The sequence below is a fragment of the Microchirus variegatus genome (assembly GCF_963457635.1).
Source record: "Microchirus variegatus genome assembly, chromosome: 14".
In the NCBI taxonomy this organism is placed as follows: Eukaryota; Metazoa; Chordata; class Actinopteri; order Pleuronectiformes; family Soleidae; genus Microchirus; species Microchirus variegatus.
Window position 1 is genome coordinate 1,234,571 of NC_139815.1, and position 7,930 is coordinate 1,242,500.

At 42.3% G+C, this 7,930-nt stretch overlaps 1 protein-coding gene across 1 annotated transcript in view; it reads left to right on the top strand.

Moving 5' to 3' along the window:
* LOC310936642 (neural-cadherin) overlaps positions 1–7,930 on the top strand; it is a gene marked incomplete at both ends in the record, with an annotated part of 265,319 nt that overhangs the window by 199,433 nt on the left and 57,956 nt on the right. The gene's annotated exons all lie outside the window — the stretch shown is intronic.

A 7,930-nucleotide genomic window follows, 5' to 3' on the forward strand; every position in this document is an offset into this window, starting at 1 on the left:
GGTTTCACAGGAAATGTATAACTATGGCAAAAGTTTCCCGATAACTTTGCTCCAAAACTTCATAAATGACCGACTTCCTGTTGGCCTCTTATGAGCCGCTTTTCCACCTATGGTCCCAGCTTGGCACAGCATGGTTTAGGTTGGTTTTCCACTACAAAATAGTACCACAGTTTGGGCGGAGTCATCACTACACGGCTGCATGAAAGTTCCGTGACTTGGTTTTACACTCGCCAGAGCGGGTACTAAAAATAGAACCTGGTACCAGGTACTATGCTCGTGGAAACACAAACACTTAACCGTGCTGAGGCGAGGCAAGCCGGTAGAAACATGCCATGTGTTTTTGTAAACCCTGCATGTACAAGAGGAGGAAAAAAGAAAATGAGGTTCAACCTAAAAAAAAAAAAATGATTAGTGAGGTTTTTCACTGTGATCACATCCATCACCCGTGACTCTGACTGACACAGTGTTCACCTCGTTATTAAACCTTATTAAAAGATGCTGCCCACTGAGCCTGCTCGTGTTCCCCAGACACACACACACACACACACACACACACACACACACACACACACACACACACACACACACACACACACACACACACACACACACACACACACACACACACACACACACACACACAGACCTTCAGTGCTCAGAGCCGCCCACTCTTCTGCCCTTCATCCTGCCGCAGGGCAGCAGCATTGCTACACACACACACTGCAGATGTGTCTGTGCACTGTATCCAATCTGCAGCCGCTGCGGGAGAAGAGATTACATGGTTGAAACAGTGTGTGTGTGTGTGTGTGTGTGTGTGTGTGTGTGTGTGTGTGTGTGTGTGTGTGTGTGTGTGAGTGTGTGTGTGTGTGTGTGTTTGTGTGTGTGTGTCTTTGTGTGTGTGTGTCTTTGTGTGTGTGTCCGTGCGTTCGTGCGTGCGTGCGTGCGTGCATGTGTGTTCTTGCATCTGTCGCCTCTTTAGGACATTTTTTCCCTGTCATAAACACTGACCTTTTCAGGACCAGTGAAAAGGTCCTGAAAAGGTCTTTTTCAGGTTTTTGGAGACCAAAAACCTGGTCCTAATGAGGCAGAACTGCTCACTTCTAAGGAAGCTGGTTCCAGCTTCCTTAGAAGTGAGCACTAAAATTTGAATATTGGTTCTGGTTAAGGTTAAGTTTAGGATTAGTCATTAACTAAGGTGAGTGATAAGATTTTATACACCCATAATAATAATAATAATAATAATAGCCATCCATACCTGCACTGAACTCTTTATAGCTGAAATGTATTCTTCTTATCTGTCCACAAGAAGAAAATAGACAAATAGTAACAAAAATACAATAGAACATAATGAAACATTTATCATTCATGTAAATGTATTTTTACAAATATCTCGAGTCGTGACTTTGTCCAGGAAAGTCGTGACAGGAAAAATTTCCAACGCTGTCTCGTCGCGTCCGCTCAGGATGAGATTTAGTCGAGGGAGCAGTAACTTGCATCACGATGTCCGCGCCGTGTGTATTTGTGGCTCCGAGAGTTTCTCAGTGTGTGTGTGAGTGTTGTGACAGAACCCTGTCCTCGCTGACTGACTGTCCCACAGGTTGTCTCCTCCTCGTCCTGCGGCTGTTACCAGGTCGTCATCAGATCTCTGACATGTTAACATTCCCACACTGTCACCGTCGTGGTGTGAGAGTCACGATGTGGAGGAACGTGAGAATTTGCAAAGTTTCACTTTGCAAAGTCTGGTCCCACTTTTTCTCCTTTCTATCGACGGAGCTCCCCCTACAGTTTGGGAGTTTTTTTACGACACCACCGTAAACATTCAACTGTCCATCTACGTATTTATGTTACTTACTTGAGCGTTGTAATAATGTTTTTAATATTGTAATTGTGACGTCATAATAATAATAATGATAATACTAATATTGCATTCAGTCCTGTTCAGTTTTGCCTGCCAACATGGCGGCTCATAGAAACCGAGTCACGTGACGTCTGGAGCGCTATTGAAGTGACTGTGTGTCGTCAATGTTTTGAAGAAACAATTCAAAATGTAAAATTACAAAAAGCGTTAACTTTTAGCGTTATTTTTGAATGTTAGTCATGTTTTTGTAAAGTTTATTTTACGAATCGCTGCATCTTTGCCTGCCAACATGGCGGTTCATAGAGTCATGTGACGTCTGGAGCCCTTCATAAATGAAATCAGCACCAAATATTAACGACATCTCTATTATCAAATTTAATTTAATTTCCAAACCACTTTAAATATGAAACATTTCCATAAATTTAAAGTAAATTATTGTTTGTGTCACAGTTCACGCTCTGTTCCAGTCAAACGTTTAGTTTTCTGGACTCTGTTTCAGTGGGTTTTGCTCAAACTCTGTTTTTCCCAGTGGAAAACATTATTTACATTTGCAGCAAATGATAAAACTTTAATACAAATCTGCTTTGATTACTAAAACGTATCTTGTTGTCTGTGTGTGTGTGTGTGCGTGTGTGCCTGTGTGCGTGCGTGCGTGTGTGCGTGTGCGTGCGCGTGTGCACGTGACTACAGGCAGCACTCTCCTCTCACAGAACAGCGGGACGTTTCAGACTCGCTCAGACAACCTTAATGGAATATTGTGACATTTTGAAGAAATGCACTTTTTGTCTTGGCAGGTGCAATGAATTGCTGACCGGGTTGCCAGTCCAGTTGCCTGGCAACTCGCTCGCGAAACACGTCAAGATTTTAGTAAAAGCAACAATCTGTGAGACGATAAAAACATGTTTAGAACATGGAACATTTAAATGTCTCGGGGAAATGCAGAGGAAACACATTTGTAACTTTTTCCGGGGGGGAAATCTACTTAATTTAATTTTAATTATATTTTCTAATTTATTAATTGAGTAGATTACTAATTTCTTTACCTTTTAACCAGCATCATGCGCACAACGTCCTCATGGTCCGATCAGCGGTTTAACCTCAGTGTGAGTGACATCGATCGACAAAGTAATGACTCGTGTCTGACAACAGTGAATGACAAACATGGCTGGAAGCTTCAGACGTGCTCTATCGCACACGCATGCACGCACGCACACACACACACACACATTCTCTCTCTCTCAGGTGATGAGCCACAGGCCACTTCTTGTCCAATCAATAGACGAATAACAAGACAAATTAAATTTGTGTGATTACAAACCCCTGCAGAATGGACAAACAGGTCACCAGCAGGGGGCCACGCTAACGGCTGACTTCAGATCATTCACGCGTTCACATTTTAGTACATGGAGATTTTCTTTAAAAAACACGCTTCTTAACATTTGCAATCTTTTATTCCAAATATTCCTAACATGACGTTTCGTAACGTTTTTGAATGTTAGTCATGTTTTTGCACATTTTTTTGACACATTCAACTTTTTTGCCGCGTTTTTAATTTTACATTGCGTCTAATTTAATTTGTAACTTTAGTAACGTGAGCTTTGTAGCATTTTTTGAATGATAGTCATGTATTTTTGTAAAACTGTTAATTGAAAACATTGAAAAAGTTTCAACAGGTAAAATTACAAAAACATCACAAATTGCAAAAAAAGCCAACATGTTTTTGTAAAACTTAATATTGTAAAAAATGTATGGAAATTTGCAACGCTTTTGTGACGTTACATTTTGAATAATTTAATCAAAACATGAAGTTTCTTAACATTTTTGAGTGTCAAAATGTGAAATCATCACCGATATGAACAGCTGTGTCTGTTTATGTCAACTCCTCCCTGAAATCACTGGTGTCAAACCTGAGAGGCTAATTATCACAATAATGATAATTATGTTTTTGTAGTGTAACACTACATTTTGTCAAATTTAGTGAAGCTTTTTGTAAGTTTACAATTTCTCTAATTCTTCTCTAATTCTAATTAGTTATTCATAATGTTAGTAACTTGTTTGTAATTTTAAATATGTTGATTTTGACCCGCATTTATGATAAATTTCAGTCGTTTGAGAGGCTAATTATCACAATTACATCATGTTTCTGTCACACACCACATTTTGTAAAATGTTGTAATTTTACATTTTTGAATTATTTCTTCAATGTTTTGAAAAAAAATTCTTGTTTGTTTGTTTTTCAAGACACACACATAGGTGTTGTTTTTTTTGTTTTTTTTTACCTTACAGAGATATAAACACACACACACACACACACACACACACAAACACATACAGCTTAGTGCTGCAAAAAAGCTTTCTGGAAGCCGAGAGCTAATACGCGTTAGCTGCGGGGCCGAGCACGAGCTGACAGATCGTTTATACGAGTTTCCACAGCAACACCTGCTGATTTGTACTCAGGCTGACTTCTGTGTGTGTGTGTGCGTTGTATATGTGCGCAGTGGTATGATTTGTAACGCTGCTTATGCAGTCCATATGCTCGCTGTTTGACTCCAGTGTATCCCCGGGCCGCCAGAGAAGGACGAGGACATTTTTTATGTTTAAGAGCTCGAAACTCTGCGGGTGTTCAAGCTCCTCACGCACACACACACACACACACACACACACACACACACACACACACACACACACACACACACACACACACACACACATTCACTCAGTCTCAGTGTAGGAGGTCATGAATTACGTATGAGTAGCAGAAGTCATGTGGACAAGTCCTGTAAGAGCAAAGCCGTGTCCCGGCCTGAGTGAACCTGGAGCTTTTAAAAGCCTCCCCGTGAAGACGGACTGATGGACAGTGAAGTCTGTCTCAGCTTCGTAAGAGACAAATAAGTCGGCGTTTGTGATGTTGTGATGACCCTGAGACTACGGTTGAGTTCTAACACCATCATTGCAAGACCATTTATTTTCTGATATCTCATGACGTCTGTGTGACAATATTTGTATTTATTCACGACAAAACCTCCGTTTTTAAAAACTGACGCGAAGAACAAAGTGCGCAGAAAATAGGGCCAGAACTTTACAACTTTATGCTTCTCTTGGATCTAAATATGAAGCTGCGTCGTGTCAAGTAAAGTCTGTAATTTTTCTGCTCTTTCCAAGCTTTTCTTTTTAAAAAAACAAAACAACAACACATAATTGAAGAGTGTATTGTTTTCATGTTTATCTGAAGAAACATGTTTTTCATCATTGTGTCAGCGACAAACAGTGAGAGTCGTCCTCACTGCTGTTACTAATTGAAAACATGTTTTCATGTTTCTGTATTTCTGTCACGTTGGTCACAGCAGCGGCTTTTCTGTGTGCAGTTTACTCGTGTTTTTACATTTTTAATGAATGATAAATCAGCACAAATCTTCAAAAGTTCAGATCTTCTTAGGGCAGCGCTGTAGAGAGCACCCAACTGATCAGTACTTAAGTCGACGTATTGTGACTCAAATATTTCTCTAGTACTGGTGAAAAAATGTACTCTATGTCACTCAAGAGTATAAATGACCTTTTAAAGGGACGTTTGTCTCCTTCCATGTGGAGACAAACGTCATGGTGAATCAATATAAATCATTTGTCCACTTGTGACCAAGGGTTCCTCTCTATCGACTTCTCTGTGTCGTTTCGGTTTCCATTCTGTTACTGTCACAACTCCTATTCACCTTTCCGAAACCCAAACTCTCTACTGTGCCGTGACTGTGCCTGTGCCTGTGTCGCTTCCTGTGTCGCGTCCTGTGCCTGTGTCGCGTCTTGTGTCGCGTCCTGTGACGCAACCTGTACCACAATCTGTGCCTGTGCCGCCCCTGTGCTGTGTCACAACCAGTGCCTGTCTCTCGGCCTGTGCCACAATCTGTGTCTGTGTCGTGTCCTGTGCCGCAACCTGTGCCGCAACCTATGCCTGTGCTACTCCTGTGCTGTGCCGTGATCTGTGCCTGTGCCATGACCTGTGCCGCGATGTGTGCCACAATCCATGTCTGTCGCGTCCTGTGCCTATGTCGCGTCCTGTGTCTGTGTCGCGTCCTGTGTCGCATCCTATGCCTGTGTCACGTCCTGTGCCCGTGTCGAGTCATGTGCCCGTGTCGCGTCCTGTGCCTGTGTCGAGTCCTGTGCCCGTGTCGCGTCCTGTGCCCGTGTCGAGTCCTGTGCCTGTGTCGCATCCTGTGCCCGTGTCGAGTCCTGTGCCCGTGTTGCGTCCTGTGCCCGTGTCGAGTCCTGTGCCCGTGTCGAGTCCTGTGCCTGTGTCGCGTCCTGTGCCTGTGTCGCGTCCTGTGCCCGTGTCGAGTCCTGTGCCCGTGTCGAGTCCTGTGCCTGTGTCGCGTCCTGTGCCCGTGTCACGTCCTATGCCTGTGTCGCGTCCTGTGCCTGTGTCGCGTCCCGTGTCGCGTCCTGTGCCCGTGTCGCATCCTTTGCCATGATCTGTGCATGTGTCGCGACCTTTGCCATGATCTGTGCCTGTGCCGTTACTTGTCACGTTTGAAGATGAACTCACTAGGTCAGATGTATTGGTTAATGCTGGATGAATGGGTGAGAGTGTGCAGAGTGTGCAGAGTGTGTGACGTGACAACACTCTCGCGTCCCGTGAAGACAAAGACAGCTCTGTGTTTCCCTGCTCCTCTGCCGAATCACTCCTGATGAATAATTCACACTCCTTCTGTTTGAAGCACAGGAAACATTTGAGCGTACACACGTTTAATTGCTGTGAGCCTCTTTAGCTCATTAATGGAAGAATAATGTGAAAAATGAATGAATGACCTGATTCACAGTCATTTGATGAAATTAGAGCAAAGCTCCGCCTCTCTGTTTGTCTTTGATTCTGTCTCCTCCCTGCGTATGTTCTGTTCCACTCGTCTCATCTGATTCTCTGTTTGTCTCTCGTTTGTTTCCTTTTGACTCTCCGCCGTCGTTTGATGTCCTCTCTGTTCTCACTCACACTTTTCTCCTCGTGTTACAGAGAGTTCAGCTTTTTTGATGATTGCTCGTGTGAGATACTTTTATATAGATTTATACACTTCTAACACGACTCCACTCGGGGGGGGGGGGGGAGGAAAAGAAAAACGCAGTTTCTTCACGTTAGTGTCGGGATCTGAACGAACGTGATCAGAATTCAGTTTAAAAACACAAAATCACAAACTACAGTGTCTGTAATGGTTAATACACCTTTATGTATCAAAATCATATTTTAAATGTTAAAATACTTTATTGTTGTCCATGAAGTTTCAAATTCACTATTTTACAAAAAAAAACCTGAAAAAAATAGTAAAACACATTAATGTTTATTGATTTAAATGTCAAATTATAGTTTGTTTTGTTTAAGAGTGTTGATTAGAATGTTATGTTTGATTCATTGCTGACTCAAATTTGGGTTTAACAAATAAGAAATAACATTTTTGTCTTTGGAAGATTACTAAAATATTCATGTTTTCTCATTTTTATGACAGGTTGTCTAATATAATTCTACTGCTGCCTCGTGTGGACACTTTGTGTCACTTTTCCAACAGGAAACTCAAGTTTGTATGCTGCTTGCTCTCCCACGCCAAATTCCATAGAGAATATTGTCGATTTTCAGCTCGTGGGGACACAGGAGCTGCTGATCTACTGCTGCCTCTTGTGGTCACTTTGTGTCACTGAGGTCAATCTGAACGAAGCACGTTTAACACCGAAGTGACAAAATAAGACATTTGAACTTAGTGATGGAGGCAGCAGTGGATCAACAACTCCTGTGTGCTGTGAGGTTAAAATCACTGATTTACTCTATGGGGTTTGGTGTGGGAGAGTGAGCGGTTTACAAACTTCAGTTATTCAGACATCATAGACTTAAACAAGTAAAGATTGTATACGATGAGTCTTGTTTTTATGGAGAGAAAAGCAGGAGGTGTCCTCAGGGTCGTCAGCACTGCTTATACAACAGAACTTTCCCCTAAGTGTCTGTTCTTTTTTCATTCTCACCTCCAGAACTTCATGACTCAAAATTAATTGATTACTCCTCTCACTGCAGCTTCACCTCTTTCCTTCTTTCCTCCTTTGAGA